Source organism: Siphateles boraxobius, unplaced genomic scaffold, assembly GCF_051911475.1.
Source record: "Siphateles boraxobius isolate OS27281-9 unplaced genomic scaffold, OSU_SipBor_1 104, whole genome shotgun sequence".
NCBI lineage: Eukaryota > Metazoa > Chordata > Actinopteri > Cypriniformes > Leuciscidae > Siphateles > Siphateles boraxobius.
The window spans coordinates 2,453,680-2,476,653 of NW_027508705.1; the positions used below are offsets into that span (position 1 = coordinate 2,453,680).

General features: G+C 36.7%; 1 protein-coding gene across 6 annotated transcripts in view; it reads left to right on the plus strand.

Moving 5' to 3' along the window:
- tjap1 (tight junction associated protein 1 (peripheral)) overlaps window positions 1-22,974 on the plus strand; it is a 125,940-nt gene that overhangs the window by 39,954 nt on the left and 63,012 nt on the right. For 4 of the 6 annotated variants that reach the window (XM_077247006.1, XM_077247007.1, XM_077246989.1 and 1 more), the window contains one exon: window positions 9,017-9,164. The exons of the other annotated variants lie outside the window; for them this stretch is intronic. The gene's annotated coding sequence lies outside the window, so the exon portion shown is untranslated. The remainder of the gene's footprint in view (window positions 1-9,016; window positions 9,165-22,974) is intronic. 6 annotated transcript variants of the gene reach the window in all.

Sequence of the window (22,974 nt, forward strand, 5' to 3'; positions counted from 1 at the left end):
TAACAACCGTTATTTCTGTTATTCCTCAATGCCTCATATAGTGGTCTGTTATTCCATGTTAACAACCGTTATTTCTGTTATTCCTCAATGCCTCATATAGTGGTCTGTTATTCCATGTCAAAAACCACTACAACTTATAACAGTCCGCTCAAGCGGGTTCTGCGAGTCATTTTGAGGTAATAAAATGTCAAATTAATATTTTGTTCAATTATATTTAAATAGCCGTATAATAAGTGGGATAATTTCGCAGTGGGTCTTGTATCACCCTGAAGAGGTTTAATTTGCATAACAATCTGCTGCCTGTACACTATCTCTATAGCCTTGCCACACTCCTGTTTATAACTCAAGGCCCCCCAGTTTGAGAACCACTGTTTGAGATTTAGAATATTGGTATAAGCATTATTTTAAGGCTGGTTGTCGATAAAATTGATTGAAAAATGTTAATGGAAATATTAGTTGGATAATCTGGCTTTTTTATTTAGCTAAACAAAGCAGTAATCCACAGTTAAAGGAATAGTTCACCCAAATGTGAAAATTATCCTAAAATCTACTCGCCCTCAATGCATCCTTGGTGTATATGACTTTCCTCTTCTTTCGTCATATGTATTACTTTTATGATGGATGGATGCGCGATTTGGAGTTTTAAAAACTCTGGTGCTATTCAGTGCCATTACAAAGATGGGAAGAGCCAGGTTTGTATTATTTAATATGACTCCGATTGTGTTCGGCTGTGAGAAAATTATGGGATAATTTTCATTTTTAGGTGAACTATTCCATTAAAACTCATGATCAAAATAGTTGCTTTGGTAAAACTGCCTGTTGCTTTTTGATTTATGTGATCACACTTTTCCATATAAGTGTTTTATAGAGGAATGCTGCTGCACTTTGCAAAAAAAAAATACACTGATTACATCCGGCCAAAGATGTGTGGGTGGGACAGGTGTGTGTGTGTGTGTGTGTGTGTGTGTGTGTGTTTGGGTGGGTGGGGTACATTTAAATAGTACATTGGGTTTAATTTGTCGTTTAATGAGATCTAATATATGTTGTTAGTACCGATAATTTTCACGTGAATAAATATATAGAATCTGACTAAAATACATGTGTACATTAATGGTCCAGTGGCAGAACTTTCGCCAAGTGTGTTTGGGTCCTGGATTCTAATCCGCACTCGTTATTTTTTTCCCTCATTAAAACCGATCGTTTATCAGTGGTTGTATATGAAGCAGGGACACATTTGAGTGCATTTTATTTTGTGATTTCATCGGAACAAATAGAGAGTCTCTGAAACGGATTGAAGCGCGTGTCCGTGTAAAGACTGCGCCAGTCACGAGAACACTATCTGATTCTGCACCACTGATCGCAGAGTCAACGAGCACTTTGATCACTTGATTTCAAAGACAAATTTCAGTGTGCTAGATCACCTCTTATTTAACAGACGAATGAAATGCATGCTCTGCAAGTTAACTGGAGATATTTTATTTATTTGTATTGGTACATCCATGCCGCGAGATGTTTCAAAAGTGGTGGGGACAATATCGACCTTAGCAAAAAGTGGTAGGGACATGTCCCACCCGTAAATTAGTATAGGTTAGAGTATAATTAGAGTATAGGTTTCAAAAAAAGAGAAAGAAATGAATACCTTTTCAGGGTGAGGGATCATTAAATGATTGTGTACCAAAGCCCAAGACAGAAAAAAAGAAGGGAAAACTTTGTTAGTGGCTCTTCACATGTGTGCCATATTGTAAAATGTGAAAATGCTGCTGATGGCAATGCCGAGGCAAAACTACATCTGTCTTCTGCTGCTTGTCCAACTGAAAACTGTTCAGATGTAAAGTATAAAGCTGTAAACTGTAAAAAAGTTATAACACTTTGATCATCTACGTGACATTCGTTTATATGTTAGTGTGACCTGTCCCGTAACGGCATTGCAGAGGCTTTATTTTGAACATAACATTCACATTCAGGTTACAAACCTTCCTTTATAGGGAATATACTGTGTTACATAATATTGAGAATTAAGGTGTTCTTTATTATACTATAATGTTTTATGAAAGCAATTTCTGTTATTTTACAGGAATCAAATAGGTTTTTTTCAATGCAAAGTGAGAATACAGCAGAAAAGCAAACCATTTGACACTTGCTTGGGTTTGAAGGTTTTGTCTTAGAACGTGAAAACTTGCACATGCAATATCTAGAAATGTGCTGCTCCAAATCATTCATTAAACAATTAAACTGTTGTCATCTCGTGCAATTATGAGACTGGAGCTCAATCAGATGAACAACACAAAGAAAATAATTGCATTAGAAAGTAAATGCATGACACACTTCTCAGAATGCTTTTGTGAACTGCAAACTGCTTTAAAGTTTCATTTATTTTTAATTTCCTCCACAAACAAAATTAATCAGACAGGAGTAATTAAATGCACCTGTCTCCGTGGTAATAGTTTCCATGGTAATCGGTTTTTGATTCATTGCACCAATATACATTTGTGCCTTTCATACTAGTTTTTCATTTCAACATGACAAACACTAGTTTTGACTGTGACAATATTAGTAAAATTTTCTTTTTGGTTGAATTCCGGTTTGTGATTTTTGACATTGAGAGGAAAACTAAATATTAAGTGACAAACTATTACCTTTAGAGGTTTTCCTCCACTGATGGCTGGTAACTTAAGGTACTTATACCATGGTACTGAATGATTTCCATATTCATGCACCATGTTATTTACATGGAACTCAACAGTAGTACAGTATGCATATAAACAGTCTTGGTAATACTGTATTATCCAAAAAAAGGGTATACTATTATACTTTTTTGACAATTTTCTGTTTTTGGTCGTAATATTTAGATGTAAATCGCTAGTAAGGTGATGTTTAAATGCTTGCTTTTATGGTCAAAGCTCTGTAGTTTTCATTGGAGGGCGAAACTTCTAATGCAATGCTATTCAATTACGATTGAGAGAGGAACAAGTATACGTTCCTCAAACGTCTAATGGATCAAATTTGATGCGCGCATTTGAACTCTTTTCCCGCCAGCGTTTTCTAAAAAGAAGTTGCCAACGCCAGCATTTTTTATAATTTTCACAAAACTTTCATGGTCACTGCAATATTTTGTTGTATGAATATCTGAACCTGCAATTGATCAAAATAAAGAACACATCCTCTTCTTAAAAAAAAAACTTTAATGCATTCTTTTTTTTTTCTTATTTTTTTAATCAACACGTGAATGTGGGTAAGTTTCATTAATTTTTTTCTTTTTCAAAAACTACAACGTGTTTTAATCTGGAGATTCAGTTCTCTTTGAGAAGATGTGTCATAATGCCCCCTACCATATAACAGTGAAAACACAGAAAACTGTAAAATTCCATCAATGGGAAAGGGTTAACAGGATTTTTCTAAAAAAAAAAAAAAAAGATGTGGTATGGATAAAGTATACTTAAGTTCTTTCAGTCAAGTAAGCGTGTATCTTGAAAATATTACTAACAAAAAATAAGTTACATAGAATTTATTCTTATGCTTTATAAAAATCAGTAAAGGTTTCACAACAAAAAGACACTTGTATGTGTGACTTTGACATATGTATGTCAAAAATGAAATTTTTTCAAATTATACTAAAAGCACTTTAACTTGTTAAAGTATAAACTATCAACCAGATGATAGATGGCATGTATTAGATTGCTGAAAACCTGTTGTACACAAAGTTTTGATAATTTAGAGGCCTTAGAAATGTGCACATCAAATACGATACTGTAGACTTTAAAGGATCAGAATAGGGGAGTTGAGGTCACACGAGCCGTGTTGGAAACGTCACGATGACTGACTTCATTCTGGTCAGGATTGGCAGATGCTGTTGGGAGACACATGCCCGTGTCCACATGCTCAGTCTGCAGGCTAGCAAGCGCGACCTCAGGATCAAACGTCGGCTACACATTGAGCTGACAGCTCCCAGACCCAACCACTGACTCGACTCAAACCGTCACACACACAAACGACAGAATCTTCTGTGACTCAGCTCTGTTTGTTTGTGTGCACTTCATTCATCCCTGACCCGGAGCCCATGTGACCAGTGCCGGGGAGCCGAGGGGTGATGGGATTACATGCTGATCAACAGAGCAGGATTTAGGCCTTTGTGGGGGAAGCTGTGTTTGTGTAGACAATGCTCACAGAAGACACAGAGAAAACAACATAACTGTTGATTGTAGATTAGTTCATCAAGCTGGCTTTTTCAATTCTGACTGTCCGATGCGTATTGCAGAAAACTTGGGAGTGCTTTCCAAAATTCACCAGCTCCAACCTGATTGGCCAGCTTTTTTGCATTTTCCTGCCATTAGGTATTGAAAACTGATATTTCTTACTATATTATTTTAATGTATTGTCGTAATCATAAACGAAGTGGTTTTTAGCACAAATTATTTGACGGTTTACAGCACTTTGTATTCTTCCAGTTATTTTCCTATAGTGTCTAATGTACCAGAAGTCTCACACTTTCAAAGAAAACGGCTTACTTCCGCGTTGCAAAAGAAGGCGGATACAATGAACGCTTTTGAGGAAGAGCTAAGCTCTGGATTTGCCAAACAAAGTTAGTGGCATCAAATCTTCAGAGTTTTGTTTGAGGCACTTAGTACTAGCAGCTAGTAAACTAGAAACCCACTGATAGTACTGTGTATTAGGGTTTTCAATATATATATATATAACAGAAAAGAGTTTTACTCAACAAAATCGGGTAGTTTTTGACCAGAATAAGCCATAATGTGGACCAGACTTTATGCTGAAAGTCAAAATTCTGGCTACATGAAAATATACTGTATGCAGTAACTTATTCATACCTCATTCCTGTATCTTTTCTTGTTCTTTTCTGTTATTCTACAGAGAGTTTCCACCTTTAGCTTTTAGATTCCACCTTTAGATTTTAGATTCCACCTTTTCTTTTGTTATGTGTAGTACGTTGAAATGTGCCACAAATGTGCAGTTCCTTTTGTTCTTGCAAGTTAAAACAAGTCTCCCACCTGATTACTTCCCACGAATATGTCACCTTTGCCCATTAGATCATATCATTACTGCAAATTCAATTTGTCAAAGGTACACTTACCACTCCACTTCATTATGGTGAGATTGCTGGATTATTACTGAGGTGAAAACTCACTCTTCAGCGCATTAGCTAAGAGCAGTCGGCAAAAAAGAAAAGATGAAAGAGTTGAACCCGTGGCATTATAATGCAGGATGATGATTGTATTCTTGATGCCGTAAATGTTCCGGGCGTCATGCTTTTTTGCATATTGTGAAGGGTTAGAAACAACCCTGAATCACAACTGATCCATTCTATTTCCATATGGGCTTTATGATGCAAAATGACGTGGTCGCTGATGATGCAGAGGCTTGACACGATCACAATACGTCCACCTCTCAATGCAGTGCTGTTAAATGTTCCCTTTATCTGCCGCCCGAATGTCTTGCTGTCAGTAGCTCTGCGTTCATTGTTCATGTAATCAAGCACATCTCTAGCAAAGCTTTCAAAGCTAGTCTCATCCACAGCTGCCCATTTACACGCTGCTGTCTCTTCATTTTGAGCTCTTGATTAACAAAATACTTGGGCTGTTGGTGGATTCAAGTTAATTGAATTAACGATTCGGTTAACAATGATATGGCAATTCATTTATCAAATTAATTGCAAGTACACACATTAATCTACACTTGCCAGATAATAACATTGAATACGTTACAAAAAGTTGCTTCATAAATCATATATTGTTTGTTTTAATTCCATATCACTTAACAAATGCCTAGCACATACTTAGCCAACAAAACCCATTTATCTGGCAGTCCACATGAAGGTGGTACTTCTAGCTTGAATAGTGTCGGGTGCCATGATTAATTGAATAAATTCATCACATTACTTTGTGATTACTTGCATCGCTAAGTGTTCACACTAAATTAGCACAATAAATTGACAGCCCTAGAAAATCCTTTTCCATTGGTTTGTCAGTATGATTCCCTGATAATGCTAAAGATGTTCCCATCATGTTTCATCCTGCTGTGCAGTGGACCTCTATACATAATGGCAAATTTTACGCCTTAATCTGATTCCAGTGCTTTCATGCTAGTCAAAAGCCAGACACCATTAGCCAAAGTGCAAGCCTGCCCAGCATGGGCGTCTGGTCTTTAAGTGAAGAATGCAACGAGTTTTGAAAAGCCTTTTGAGTTTGGTGCAGCTTTTACAGCTCTTGAGTTACTTAAGACTTCTTCAGCCAGTACTAAATAATGTGACTGGACTAAATCGAGGTCTTTTGTTTATTTCGTGACTGGACTAAATCTAGGTCTTTTGTTTATTTCGTACCTGGTTAAAGCGTTGAACCTCTAGGAACATTGGGTGTCTTCATTGACATCAATCACGGTGATGGGCCTGGGAAACCGGCTGTTGTCTTTGAGACAGTCTCTTGCAACATCTGTTAAGTGTTTCTCTTTATCTTGTTTTTTCAATGGAACTGTACAGGAATACAGAACAGCGGTCTTGCTTTGCTTAAACAGCCATGTAATTGATTTTCTTGGGGTTTTATTGCTCTTGCAGTTTTCTGTTCAATGTGGTCAGCCGGCTTCTCTTCTCTAAGTAGAGTAAGTGGATTAGATTACACTCAGTTTATTAATGTAATTTCATGCATATTTAAAAGTGTGAACCTTTTAAAACTTGTTAATGTTAAGTCTGAGCCGTGGCCTAACAGTAAGGCATTGGCGCTCATGCAGGAGAAAGGAGTTCGATTCTGCTTGTGCCATGAACCTATCGTATTTTTTTTTCCGATCTCTACTTAACTGTGAGAAGATTTAAAGCGGGGGTCTCCAACCCTTCTCCCGGAGAACCACCATCCTCCAACCCCAGTCAAACACACATGAACCAGATAATCAACCTGTTCAGGGTTACTTACATTTCAGGCTGGTGCGAAAAAACATTTTGTAAAATCATAAAAGGTCATAAAAAGTATCCCTATTATGATAAATTTATTTTTGGGGTCTCCTACAATGGGTTTACATGCATTCAAGTTCAAAAACACTTAAATTTTTATAATATGCATTGCAGCATTACCTGTTTTCTCAGTGTCTAAATGGTAAAAGACTCTAAAGTCTCTTTAACCCCCACTTTTCCAAGAGCAGACTCTACTCTGATTGGTCGAATGGCCCAATCTGTTGTAATTGGTCGCGCTTTGGAAAATAAATGGCCATTACCTAATTTCAGCTCCGGATCTTCCTCAGCACTTGATAAACTGTGATCTAAACGGTAACGATGTAGTCAGTTTTGCCGTATCAATTCCAGCTCAAATCCTCATTCTTTTGAAGTGCAGCAAACTGAACTTGCTGTCGGAGCGCAGGAAACGATGTCTTAGCATGTCGACAACACGAACCAAACTCCTCCTCCAACTCGAGCTACATCTACTGTGTTTTCTGAGGCAAAGTAGTTGTTGTTCGCAGGGCCAACTGGGTCACTCAAGACTTACACATGAGTTTCTATTGATGGGTGAAGTTCCTCCTTTATGTCTCTCGTGTCAAGAGACTGTTAAACGTATTCGGTTGGACAGTAATTTTTATGATACTGCTAGAAAAAGCTTTTATTCAGAAACCATGTTTACATGGATTATTTTAGAATGCATCACCTGAATCCTATTCAGATTTTCTATTTTATGTCAAGTTGAAATGTTTTCTATAATAATTAACATTTTATGGATTGTGATATTGACCTTGTGTTTGCCATGTAAATAGCCTTGATGCTAACATGGAGTAAACAATTTAATGAACAAACAAACGTTGTTTGCGGGCAGCCAATAAAGAGCCTAGACTGGCATTATGCAGATTTGTTACAAACCTACATAGGTTCAGGCAGGAAGTGAGACTGGAATTACTGACGACTCATTTCAGGCAATTCAGGATCGGTTCTTTCTTTCGGGAGACAATAACTCCATTTATCTACTTTTTAAACTTCGCAGACCTTTTACATTCACAGTCAGCTATTACACACGGCATGAAAAGTAATATCTGAAATAGCATAATAGGGGATTTTAAGCCTAAAAGCACTTTAAATGGTTTAACACACGTCTTAATGGTCGTTTTAAGAGGCCCTCAATTTGGGGATGGAAAAACAGGAAACACGATACAGCCTAGTGTGATTATTAAACATCAAAAGACGACATTTCATTAAATAAAAAGTGTTGCACGTTCAAAGTCAAAATGTAGTGCTTTTGCGCATTCTAATTATGACTATAATGTTTACTTTGTTGTTTATATTGTAATATGTGGTAGATGCATATTAATCTCCCTCCTCATCTTTTTGAAGTTTATTCGTTGTTTTTTTAACGCACTCCTGAATTTTTCCACTTAGAAAAAATGAAACAAACCGTGCAGGGCTTGATGCTTACTATTAGGAAAAGATTTTATTAAGGATTATATTCACACATTTGGGCTTTTTAATTATTATTTATTAATGTCAAACAGGAAGAACTTTAAGAATAAAACTTAAGCAGAAAATAATCTCTTGATGGGGAATTCACAAACTCTGCAGGGTAATCTAAAGGGCAGATCTGCTTACACAAGAACTTGCTGCAAAGAAACACTTTCAGATTGGTCTGGAGTCGCCATCACATACGTTTAAGCTCTCACTCTCTGCTTGCTCTTGCGCCCCCCCAAGCTTCATTGAGTCCCGTCATGTGCCAGGCAGTTTGTTTGGTGTGCAGTGTCAGGGGAATATCCAGCTTTCCGCAGAGCTGTCCCTCACATCCATTAATCAAGACACTTTCTCCTAATGGAACACACCTTAATTAGCATCTAACTGCTCTATGCCTGCGCTTATAGTGAGCGAATCAGTGAGTGTGAATGCAAAGCAGTCAGGCAGACGTTCATTTGAGACACGCTCCAGCCGTCCCACGGGCCCTGTCGCGTCTTCGCTGACACTTAATCCCGGGCCTGGATGATTGGCAGCGAACTCCTCTGCCGCCAATGACGCTCGTGTTTTTCCATCCACCTGCTTTTGTTTCAGGTCATTGATAGCCCTGAGGTTCACATGCTGAACGGGGGAGGAGGAGCGGGAGGAAGAGGAGCGAGACGAGAGCTAGATTGAGTTTCCTTGGCGACCGGTGGACCCACTTGGGGCGATGACTCTGGAGAATGCAACATGCACACTTGAGGTGAGGGGCGATGCCAAGCAGTATTTTGATGCTGTTCTGTAACTTTATGTGTCTGTGTCTCTTCTGATTCTCAATGTAGAGCTACATTTTCTGTATCTGATCTTGCCGAACAGCTGTAATTTAACGCAAGTAGTTTCCTGGAAATAAATCATTTATACTTTATCTCTATTATACTGTGCAGTAACTGCTGATAAGTGGTCAGGTTTTTGTTCTTGCCTGTTCTTATTAGCTGGGATTTATTTCTGTAATCTAGTTTGTAGTGTTCCTCATTGACATGTTTTAACATTGGATCTTTTGCATAATGAATTGCCCAGTTCCTCTCAGAGTAATAAGTAATGGGGTTTCATACTAATTTGCCTTGAACATCACCTAGTCAAGTGGCTATTTTTCAAAAAAATTGGGACCATTTTGGGAAAAATATACATAGACTTTCGTGTGCGCACAAGAAAATGTTAATGTGTGAAAGGGGATTTTTTTAATGTGCTCACAGGTTACAATTTCTAGTTTGTGTGTATACTATAACCTAGGTCTGCACGATTATGACAAAAATCATAATTGGCAATTATTCCCTTGAAATTATAATTGCGATTATTAATTACGATTATCACAATTTACATTGAATGAGGTTTTGAATAGCTTTATACCATTGTTTGAAGCAACTGCATGCCATATTTTTATAAAAAATAAATAAAAAAACAAGCTGAAAACTCTTCCTGAAAAACTTGTATTACTTTTTTTATAACATTAGGTTATGACTCAAATGTCAACTATACATTGGTTTGGTTTCTTTTTTAAATAAAAAAAAAAGTTAAAAAAATGCATGGTATAATAATAGGGGTTTTCGCACCGGATAGTTATAGGAACTAGCCACTAGGGTGGTTCCCGAGAACTAATGGTTCCCTATGGCCGTTTTCCTGGTTGGATTCGCACTTTTTGTTGTGACTTTTAGATGTCCAGTGTCGCTAGCTGAGCAGAAATACATAATCATGTTTGGCTTGGTCCAAGGTTTAGAAGTCCATCTATCACTGTTTTCCATGTTCATAGTTAGATTGTGGAGTAAATATATAGGCTATAATCTGTGAGTTTACATAACTTTTTTAAAATATGGCGGGTGTCGGTGTTTTGCGCGTTTTCGACCAATCAGCGTACACTTACGTCACTGGTAGTTCCTATTGTCCTGTGTTCTCTGAAGTAGTCGTGATAAGCCTCTCACAACATAACATGCTCCAAACACATCTCGTAAGCACGCAGAAGAATGAAAGTGGATTTTTTTTCTTTTTAATCGTGGCTTTGAACAATTACGTAGTTGGGGCACCCGTAATCACAATTAGAAATTCGATTAATTGTGCAGCCCTACTATAACCTATTTCCTTTGTGGGTCTCTGCCATCTTACTAGAAAACGAGAGCATGGATTACGGGTTCATAAAAAAGATTAGCCCAGTAAAAAATGCAAATTTTATCTTTTGTTAGGGCAATACCTGTAATATCAAGGTAATCTCCGGTTTACCGCTTCCTCTGTGACAGCCAAGAAACCACACCGTGAAATGTCTGTGAAATGTCCTCATGGCACAATTTGAATTTTGTTAGGGCAGTATATTTATATTGTCCCATATAAAACTCTAATGGACAATCTAAAAAATCCTTACAGATGGAGGAGAAATGCTGACTTTAACAGCACTTCTTGAGCAGACGTACTGCCCTAAGCAGAGGCAAATCTTGAGCAGTTTTTACTGTACCGATCTTTTTTTTTAATGGCCCCTTGAACTTGGCAAATAGGACGATGTACATAGCCGTGTTGTTGAGGCATAAGACCATTTCACAGCCCGGTTTCTTGGTCTTCACAGAGGATGCGTTGAAGCGGACATAAGGCCTTGATATTAAAAGTACTGCCCTTACGAAAGCCAATATTTGACCAAATAGATCTCTATTAATTCATGCACATCCATGCTCTTGTTTTCTTCCTAGTATGGATGGCAGAGATGCACAAAAGAAATAGGCTATAGTATAAATAAACTCAAATTTATAACACGTGAACACGCAAAAAATTCTTGTGCGCACACAAAAGTTTCTCGGAAGTGTGTATTTTTTTATTTTTGCAAGGGTCTCTCTGTACTATTGAAAAAAGTTTTTATTTAATAAGAATACATTTTACAAGTTTAAACAATTAAATGTTTACAGTCAATTAAAACATAATTGAGTGTACATTACCGTGAAGAATGATATAAATAAAATTTTGACAGTGTACAGCCATATTCGCAAGGTTACACGCTTTCAGATTATTCCTCTTCTTCAGCCACACAAGAGAGCACAAATACACCATCATATTTACAGCAACAGAGGAAAGAAGTGAACAATACAAGTAATTGTAAACAGAATCATTTACCCAATTTATTTTACATCCCTCCGTATCTAGAGCAAGAGCAATCATTAATCATTTGAGGTCTTTCCTGTGTGTGCATATTTATTTTAATAATCCTATAAGGAAGCTATAAGATTAAATTAAAGGCTAAACCAAAATGCATAAAGTCCACTTTTTTGTTTGTATTCAAGAATAAACTATTAACACTCGAGAGGCCGTATGAAACGCGGGCCAGTAGTTTAAGACCCGAGGTCTAGGAGATTTTATAAGTCATTTATTAATATTTATGGTCCCTAGGTGATATATGCTCAGATATTACTCCTGATCGTTGTCCAAAGGCAGATTTTTCTGTATTTTCTATCCATAATTATTCTCCATAAAGAGTGATGTGTGAGTTAGTCTGACTCAACAAGAGGTATAGAGACTTGATATACTGAACAGAGTTATAATATTCACCCCTCCTCAAGTTCCTAGAAAACAAGACTTTTTTGTGTGTGTGTGCAAAAACAGAGATATATGAACCTTTGCTGTGTTCAATTATTCACTGCAGGGCTGAACAGAAGTGAGGAAGGGCCAGTAGAAGCGAACGCTGCCCAGCTCAGGTGCTTGTTAATAATGAAGTGCTCCAAGCCTCTGTGGATGTTGTTCCTGTTTTGAATGTTTTGTCTCTCACCCAATGCTTTAGCCTCTGAATGGCAGTTACAGTCAGGTAAACTGAGGCCCTGTCCCACACGGACACGTTATTTTCAAAACCACAGATTTATCTTTGCGGTTTGGCCGTTCTTCCTCAGTCAAACGCAGTATCCGCTCACTGAAACCAAACTTTTTTGAAAACTCCTGAAGATTTTTAGAAACTCCGGTTGCAGTGTTGTCTTAGATTTTGGCTTGTGACGTCGGAGTGCGCGCTGTTATGTCCTTTGTTTGACGTCAGATTGTGCGCCGCTATCTCCTTTGTTTACATGAGGCGAGTCTGTGCAATGCCGGACGTAGCCGAAATATTGTGCTAACAGGGCTTATCACGTGTACAGATACCTGCACAGTTCTCCCATTATATTGTAGAACAGAGGCGTTCGAATGCAATACTCCGCAGGACGCCGCTTATGACAACACGATGTTAGCCTACCAGAACCGGTGATAACCTTTTTTTCAGGCTTCTGATTGGCTAAATTGGCTTTACGGTTAGGGTTATATCGACACCTGCTGGTTTGGCATGCTCTTGACAGCGCTTCATAGCGTGTTTTTCATGTGGAAGAAGATTTTCTTTTAAACCGTGCTTTATAAAAATACCCATGTAAGTGTGAACTAGGCCTGAAGCACCCCTCCGTCTTTCTCAGTGTCAGTTTGTGAACTGTATCAAAGGCACACATGGATCACACTTCATCCAACTCGCCAGACAATCAACGTTTTATAGTTCATTCCCAATCGTGATGGTTGTTAAAATCCCAGTAGATCGGCAGTTTCTGAAATACTCAGACCAGCCCGTCTGGCACCAACAACCATCCCACGTTCAAAGTCACTTAAATCACCTTTATTCTCCATTCTGATGCTCAGTTTGCACTTCAGCAGATCGTACTGATTGTGTCTACATGCCTAATTGCATTGAGTTGCTGTCATGTGATCGGCTGATTTAGATATTTGCGTTAACAAGCAGTTGAACAGGTGTACCTAATAAAGTGGCCGGTGAGTATGTGTGTGTGTATGTATGTATGTATATTAGGGGTGTAACGGTACATTGTGTTCGTCCCGTACGGTACAGACATCACGCTTCTGTGCATGCAGTCACAGGTGCGCCACACTCCAGTCCAGAAGGGGGCGTGCGGTAATGCAACACTGTTTGCTACAAGTAGAAATCACAGAAGAAGAGATGATCGATCGATATGCTTAAATCTCTCAACCAATCTATCTATCTATATATCCTGTGTGTGTGTGTGTGTGTGTGTATATATATATATATATATATATATATATGTCTTGATTATTTAATGTTTAAAAAAAGTGACACATTTTTTTTGTTTGAGTGATTATTATATCTAAAAATAAATAGCAACTTAATTTAATAATTTGGCCTCTGTTGTTAATTTTAACCTCTAATAGTATTGTAATGTGTAAGTAAGGGCTCTCTATATAGTTTACAGTATTAACTAAGATATATTTTTATCCTTTATACATTTTTTTAATTTTTAATCTAAATTGAATTTATTTAAATACAGACACATTTATTTAAAAAAATGTTTTATCCCCCCTGTTGTACCGAACCTGTACCGAAGCCTCATGTTTGTGTACCGTTACACCCCTAATGTATATGTATTTATTTATGTATGTATGTGTATTTTTTTTGTACATGACACAGATACCGTTCATAGACATTTTAAGTAGATTAAAATCATATCACTGCTGATGAGTGTAATATTTAAACTGGATGGTGTATTTATAGCACAAAGTCCCAGTGGATGCTCAATTACAGCTCTGTTTTAGACAAAAGAGAGCACAAATAAACCATCATATTTATAGCAACAGAGGAATAACGTGAACGGTACAAGTCATTGTGAACAACCATTTACCCAATTTATGTCCCTGCTTATCTAGAGCTAGAGCAATCATTAATCACTTCCTGTTTTGAGCTCTAACATTGTTTTTCTCTAATAACAATTTTTTTTCTTCCTATAAGTAAGCTATAACATAAAGTTAAAGGCTAAACCGGAATGCATAAAGTAATTTTGGGATTTAAGGATAAACTATTAACACTAAGACTGTAGTTTGAGACCCCTGTTCTAGTACATTCCTAGATTTTTATGACACATTTAGGACTTTAGTCCATAACATGATAGAGCCCATAGGGTCAGGGGAGAAAAATGATTCATTGTGCTGTGAGTCACATCGTTGGACAACTGAACGGCCACAGGAAACACTCCTGATTGACAACGTCTACTGAACTAAAGTAGGATTACCGTCTCTAATACTAGGTTTCATAATGTGTTTTTTTATCTTTCATGTTGGCAGATCAGAGCAGACATATTTATGTGGCTTCTAATGTTCACACAGAATTTAACAACAAGCTATTTTAAACACTGAAGCATTGATATGCATCCGGCATCCGCTTTGGAATAGGATTCTGCTCTTTGACTTGATATGTGAGATGCTGTAATATTCCCTACTAGTCAATAGAGTTGCTTCAAGTGTGATTTGACATTTGTTAGAGAGATTTAACCCGAGGCTATCTATTGAAAGAACAGGTAGAGGAGATTATCATTGAGTATTCTGCTAGTCTAGACCTGATTGATTCATCATCTTTGCTAGTCACGCAACATGAGGCGCCAGGCCAAGAAGTAGAGTGTCGGCGCTTGCAACTCAAGGTCATGGGTTCGATTCCCAGGGAAAGCAAGAACTGTTAAGAATGTAAATGTGTACCTTGAAATGCAATGTAAGGTTTTTTTGGATAAAAGCGTCTGCCAAATGCATGAATGTAATTGTAAGACTGCAGACTAGGGCTGCACAATATATCGAAATTATCGAAATATCACAAATGTATATACCGCGATATGCATATCGCAACAGCTTGCAATAACTTGGATCATGAACAAAAGACAAAGACAAAATCACTCATTGTTCTTGGCTGAATAACTTTTGTAGTTTTAATAAGAATCAGTATATATATTTTTAATTAATTCAGTGAAAACTAAGCAGAGTTTTATTTTTACATTTGATTATTCAGTTTCTGTTTTTAACTAAACCTAATGTAGGATAAGCTGAACCCGCTGGTTTACACTGATGTTAAAATAACACTTCTTATGCGACAGTAAAACACTGCTGTTCACTTTCAGAAGTTGTGGGAATGTTTTATTGTCACAAAAAGAAACATGTAGGTTATATCATTTTAAATATATTTTTAATATAATTTAAGTTTATTTTAAGCATTATCGTATCGCATATCGCATTTTCCTTCAATATCGTGCAGCCCTACTGCAGACTGTAATGAAATGTTACAGATCTGAACACTCATTTTACACCAGTCATCTGGACAGTGGGCTGAAGGTGCCGGATATTGAATCAGCTTTTGCTCGTTAAATATGTAAAGGCGATAAAGCTCATCATAGCATCACTTTTTTCCATCTGACTTGCGGGTCGGATTGGGATAACCTCAGTTGCTGGGAGTGTGTTATTCTGGAGCTCTGGTTCCTCGGTATGGATAATAAATCATGGGCACAAATAAACCACTTCAAAAGAACATGCGCTTCTTAACTGTTAACTGTAAAACCTTTCAAGTTTGACAAATAAAATAAAAAAACAACAAAGTGCAAATGTTGATGTAATCTAATGTTACTTGGGCCAATAAAGTTTCAATATCCTGTATATTGTGACCTCCCTGTCCTTTTTTCAATTGAAGTAAAAAATATAATTGATAAATGAATGAGTCATTTTTAAACTAATTATTCCTCAAAAATATAATTTTTCTGATATTGTTAGTAGTAGTCAACCATTATAGCCAAGGCCAGAAACATACCTTAAAGTAATTGGGCCCAATTTGATTTCATGCTGATCAATGTTATTTTAGCATTTTTTTTATTATAATGTTTTTGAATTAGCTTTTATTTTTATATTTTTAAAGGTACGCTTTGTAAATTTTGGTCTTTTAGTGGTTAAAAAAACGCATGTATTTTCTGGAAAGACATTGGTTTGGTTATGCTTCGGCTCTGCATGAATATGGTTCTTTCTCATAACTAAAAAAAGAGAGGGAGATTATCCTACTGCTCATAAAACATTCAATACTAGGTTTAAGAGAGGGTTTTTTTACCCATTATTAGACGGGTACTTCCTTCCTTGAAAATAAATTCCAGCACAGCTACAACAACCATAATTAAACGACCCTTCATAATAGATAATGCTTTACAGTGAACTCTGTTAGAGAGATGGATATGATAGTTTATCTGTTCAATAAAATACATTACTCAGCTGTTGAGAAATAAAAACATTAAAAAATTTTAAAACCCATCAGTTCTCGCCATCTCTGAAAAGCCAAGCCGATGTTAATTCTTGTTTTATCACGAGCTCTGTCTCGTTCACAGACACTCCTCTGTTTGCCGTTTGTTTTAAACGGGCGATTCTCCAAAGATCAGAGATTTTAACTGTTCCATGTCAACACACACACACACACACACACACACACACACACACACACACACACACACACACACACACACACACACACACACACACACACACACACACACACACACACACACACACACACACACACACACACACACAAACACAAACACTCAACTAACCTCTGACCTCCCATGCCAGACACACACACACCAGACACACTGCAAAGTATCCAGAGCAACTTTCCTCTATTTGCAGATATGATGAGACACACGAGTGAGTGACGCAAATGCGCAAAATCACCACGAATCCCATCCCATCAGGTCTAAAATAGAAACACTTATAATAGACGTACAATAGTGTATCAGGGTAAGACAAAAACATGTTTTTGGAAGACGGATTGATGATGTATTGACTAATTTAAATTAAGTTAATTTTGAACAAAAACATACAACTGTACAATGTATAGTTCCATAAGTGTTTCTTTAAGTTTGAGTGGTTTTATGCGGTTTTGTCATTTTTATTAGTTATTTACAAATATTTCTAGTTAGATTTATTTTTATTTCAGTTTCATTCATTTTAGTTCAACTAATTCATTTCAGTTTATATAAGTTTAAGTTTTTATTTGACTATTATTATTGTAATCTTATTTTATTTCAGCTTTTTCAATGAACAAAAACAATTTTTAATACTTTTAATTTAACAGTAACCGCACTGATGTTTTGGCGAATTTAATTCTGTTTTCAGTATTGATTTTTGTTGTTGTCTTAGTGTTTCATAGTATTGTAATATTCTCAGATCCATTAAACATATTTTACCCATTTAAATCCATTCTGCAGATTTCAAACTCAGCATATAGAGAATATATTTCGGGGTATTGTTATATTTCCCAGACACCATTGCTTTCAGCACACTTAACATTTGGGCTACAAGGCAAATTGACATGTTTTTCTTCCACTCGTCACTCAATTTCTCATTTAGGACTGAGTGTTGCAGCAGTCGATGAACATGTTGATGAACAAACTGAATCATCTGTTGGCCTGAATAACGATCCCTGAATCATTTGATCTACCGTCCATGTTTCCTGTTGTTTGCTCAGTGATAGTGAATCCTTGACTCATGTATTCAGGGTTATCCTGCCAGCTGGGATTGGCAGGCTTGTGCTTCTCTATTTGTTCTAATCTACAAATATGCTGTTGTCAAAAGTGGGCATGTTCGTTTACATTGCTGTTCAAAAGTTTGGGTCGGGTAAGAATTGAAAAAAAAAATGTTTGTGAAAGAAGGCTGCACAAAGCTGTAAGATATTTTAAAATGTAATTTTTTCCTGTGATCAAAGCTGCATTTTCAGCATCATTACTCCAGTCTTCAGTGTCACATGATCCTTCAGAAATCAGTATAATATGCAGATTTGCTGCTCAACATTTCTGATTATTATTGTTGAAAACTGTTGTGCTGCTTCATATTTTTGTGGAAACCTTGATGCATTATTCAGGATTAGAATAGAGAATTCATAGGTACAGCATTTATTTGAAAGATGAAACATCCTTGCTTAATAAAAGTAGCAATTTTTTTAATTAAAAACTCAAACTTTTGAACAGTAGTGTACAATATAACATGATTTTGTGCAGTTAAAAGCCATTTAATTTCAGTTAACATCAAGGTTGACATGTTTACCTGTGGAAATAATTAAGGGCAGGACAAGATTAGACTGGATTGTGAAGGGCTAAAAACATGTTATGTGACGTGACGTTATCGGTTAATATTTTACTTCCCTACAGCCTAGGTTACGTCAGCAGGATTCATTTTTCCAAGACGGGGACAGTGTTTTTCATTTTTAATGAACAGGTACGAAAACAAACTCTTTCTTAAAGAATCCTTTGAACGTTAGTACACAATAAGTCACGGGCCTCTAGTTTGATATTCTCGGCCATATCTTGTGGAGAGGCATCTCATCCACAGCAAACGACTCTGAATGCTGGAAGAGAAAAAAAAACACACCTCTATAACAATACTTTAGTATTGCATGCTTTCAGGTCAGGGAGAGCAAATGTTTTCCAGCTGACAGTTGAAAACATCTCCAGGGGTAATTTACAGTCTCCTTGATGAAAATGTAATTGCATTGAGAATGTTTTGGCATTGCAGCAGTGTTTCATGGGTAGGGCATGGCACCGTGCCAAGGTCACGAGTTCACTTTTCACATACTGATAATGTGCGTAGTGAAAGTGTCAAATGCAAAAACTGTAAATGTTATAAAGTCATACATTGTAAGTTTTAGGCACAGATTTTCTAGACCCTGAGATTGTGAATATTCAAGACAGGATATGTTAAGATAAGATAAGAAAACCTTTATTTGTCCCACAGCGGGGAAATTACGGTTTGCAACAGCAGAGACAGAACAGAGAAAATGAGTGTACAAGTAGCATAGACAAATATTTAACGAAGAAGTACCATTCTTACATAATAAAAACAATTACTGTACAATAAATAAGACTAATTAGACTATACCTTATACAATGTCCTGCGGCTTAATAGATAAATAAATACTGATAGTGAAAAAAATATTGTTGAAGGGCAATGCACATAAGTCCGATATAGCAATTTATATTATATAATAATTGCACCTGAATTAATAAATAAAAGTTTACTTATATATATAAAAAAAATGTTGTCTTCTACAGTAATAGTCTTTCGCTCTTTTTAATAAACTTACGATGAATTTGGAAGAACAAAACTGCAGAATTAATAAATGCTCAAGCAAAACTTGTTTAGTTGAACTGCACGATTCATGGTGAATTAGCTAGAAGAGGTAAACGGACCAAACCTTCATTATAATATTGGAAGCGGAAATATCATAATAAAATAAATGAATAAATAAATACGGGAGGATTTTTTTATTATAATTAAACACTGTCTTCAACGTTGATTATGTGGCTTTTTGTATGGTCAGACTCTAGAATGTGTCATTATATTATTAACATTTTACCTAAATCAAGTTCAAATGGAGTTACAAGGTTTTTGACCAGCAACTTTCATACTTAAAGTCTCCCTGTGGAGAAAATCAAGTTTTTAATGTGCTTTCTATGTCAATGTGGTGTTTTTAAAGGGTCATGAAACCCTAAACCACATTTTCTTAGATTTTAACAGAGGTATGTCTGTTGAACACCATTGAAGACAATGTTAGCATCTGTTAGATTTAATAGTAGGGTGAAAATGGTTACATTTTAGTTTTTTCCCCGCTGTGTCTGTGACGTGGCAGAGCACTGTAAGTGCTTTGATGACTCATCATGTGTCTCATTATTATTAATGAGACTGAGTTTTCATATCCTATGAGAAGACACTGTCTCTTAATTATTCATGACACCTCGTGGATCTTTCCAATGACAGACATGTCAAACTGTGATATCTCGTAGTAGATGTGGGAGCCAATCATGGGACGCAAGTGTTTGTTTTCGTGGTGCAAAAGTTCAAGTGCGTTGAATATGTTTCCCCGCGATGCTGCGAGGGCTAGACTCTGGCTCCGGGCGGTTGGTTGGCCATCAACCACGGACACATCTAAATTGTATGTGTGCAGCAAACATGTTTCTCGAGAGAGAGCTTCGAGAACTGGAGAATGGTGGACTTTGGCCTTGTTAAAGACCAATGCAAGTTACGTCTTGAGTCCTGAGGACTTTACTATCCCTTCAGAGGTATGTGTGTGTCTAAAATGTAGCCTGCACCGGCATCTATTATGTCACTATTTAGCGCTGGGGATTCAGGAGGAGAGAAGTCCTCCACCTCCACAGAGCCCTGCGTACTGCTGCCACTGCAAATTTTATGTCACTGTCCATCTTTATTATTGGGGTTCAGGGGGCGCGTTGATCTAGGCTATGCACGGAACGTTTTTTTTAAGCGGAAAATTAATTATTTTCAAATATATGCATTTATAGTGTGTGTATATAAACAACTATATATTTTATAATGAGATTATATTTATACATGTACATTAAATAGAATTACGATTACTGTAGGCTAATATATGTAGCAGATGCCCGGCTACAGTTGCCTGCTCAGTTACTTTTGAAAGGACAATAATAAAGTGTCAGTGTATTTTAGACTTTAACTTGACAGCTATAAAAAAAAATCTAGCATTTCCTCACGTTTTACCACTGATTTTTAGTGACAGTCGATATGCATTGGCCACTGGCTGATGTCAGTTCCCCCTCTCCCCTGCCGTGACACACACACTCCCTCCCTTCTTCTCACAGACATCCACGCCCATTTAAGTTGCATTTTTCAAAAAGATTGTGAGCTAGACTTGAGCTGAAAGAGGGGAGTTTCATCCTTTAATATGAATTTGCACATGCTTAAAGCATGTCAACACCATTGCTTGGAGTAGAGAGGTTGTAGTCGAGTGTATTTTCTTCTTAAAACTGCAGTGAACCAAAGACAGTCTCACAAACACAGATTGAAATCGCTTGTGTTTCTGACGTCACAAACTACCTTGTAACCAATCAGATCAACGAGTGGATCTCTAAGCGGAGTGAGTGAGTGGAGGCGGGGCTCATTTGCATATTCATAGAACTGCGTATACTAAATGAGGCAAGGGTTAGAGTTACATTCAAGCTATTGAATGAAGACTTTTTTCAAGGTAAAATCTTTTAAACATCTAATTTTGGTGATCAAAGATGAGTTTTAAGGGATAAAACGATTGACTACAGTACTTTAAGTGTATTGTCAGTCATTAGAACGGTGACTCTGTAGGCAGTAAGTGCATCGCAGTACGTTTTCATCAACTTACAGATTATAAAGTTTACTGTGGCTATGTAGGCGTTTAGTTTTTTTCTCATGTTAATAAAGATGAAGTTCTGCACATAGGATATTTCAGACAGTATTGACTGTGACTCGACGACCAATGCTAACATTCTCTTCTCCACTCCTCAAATACATTACACATATTAGCCTTTATACATAGTAAAGAAAGCGCTGTACTTTTTGTCGCCATTTCATTCACGATAGATGTGGGCGGAGTTATGAGGTTTGACTGACAGTTTGAGGATCCAATGGAGTTACGAGGTTTAGACACAAGCCCTTTTTTCCCGTTGGTTAAATATTTACATGTCTGTGGGTTTTGTAAAGTGTGACCAATAGTAATGATTTATGAAAAACAAATAAAAATGGCAAAATATGGAGAAATAAGATTTCTGCCCATTTCATTTACTAAACTATGAATATTAAAAGAAACTTAAAAGTTATACATTGAATTAAGCGTGAAAGTTGTTACTTATTGATAGTCTGAACAGATCATTCAAGATATTCTTCCAAAATTACTTTTTTGCTTTCCAAAGTAGAAATAAAGTTGTTAGTTATTTTAAGAAACTAAATCAGGTCAGTTGTGAGTTCATGTTTTTTTCCCTCAGTGTTGGGCAAATAAAGAGAGCCATTTTATTTTTATACATTCTGTAATGTAAGGAAAAGGGCCAAATGGTTAAATTCCATGTTGTACTTCGTTTTGTTGTAATATTTGATAACATAAAAAAAACCCATTATCTACTATGGTGCAGTGTCCTTAATCTAAACTTATATTATTGCTTATTACCCTGAGCATGTACCAGTTACCATTCTATCTACAGGCTTTACCTTCGATAATATTTAACCAAATTGTCGCCTTTTCCAGTGACCTGACACTCTATACAGTCATTTGCTGTAATGACTCTTGCACACAGTGTGTGTGTCGTGCAGGAGTTCATCATTGTGCGGTGTAAGTGTGAGGGAGGAGGCCTGTGGAAACACTGCTAATGAGCAGTCTCTGTGTTGATTAGGCAAAGAAGAACAATTGTGACTGAATGAGGTGATTTCTGAGTGAACGCGCCGACTGAGATTATTAATATTAATATAACTTGTGATGCGTGTCTCGTGGCAGACCAAAAGAAAGCAGGAGTTCACTTGGAGTTTACAAAGTTTGTGAATTTATAAACCGGAGGCTAGATGTTTTACATTTATACAATCCCAATTTCTACTCGTGCTGTTTTTCACTATTGAGCTGGAATCTTTAATATTTCAGGATGCAAATGTTTTAAATGGTGTTTCTGTAGCAATTAGAGATTCATTTCTGCCAATCAGTTCAAACGGTCTGTTTCAATAAATCAATGTAAAACTGTGATTTAATCAATTGATTTTGTCACTCAAAAACATTCTTAGCAAAAAGTCCTTGTTAATTTTCTCTCTCTAGATTTCAGGGTTGTAACAAAAGGTTAACCCGATTGAAGATTAAAGAAAACCGTTTGAATTCATTTTAGAGCAGTTACATAAAAACTACTTTGTGTTTTGCATTTTGTATTAATATCTCAACAGCCTATTGTTAGTTATTC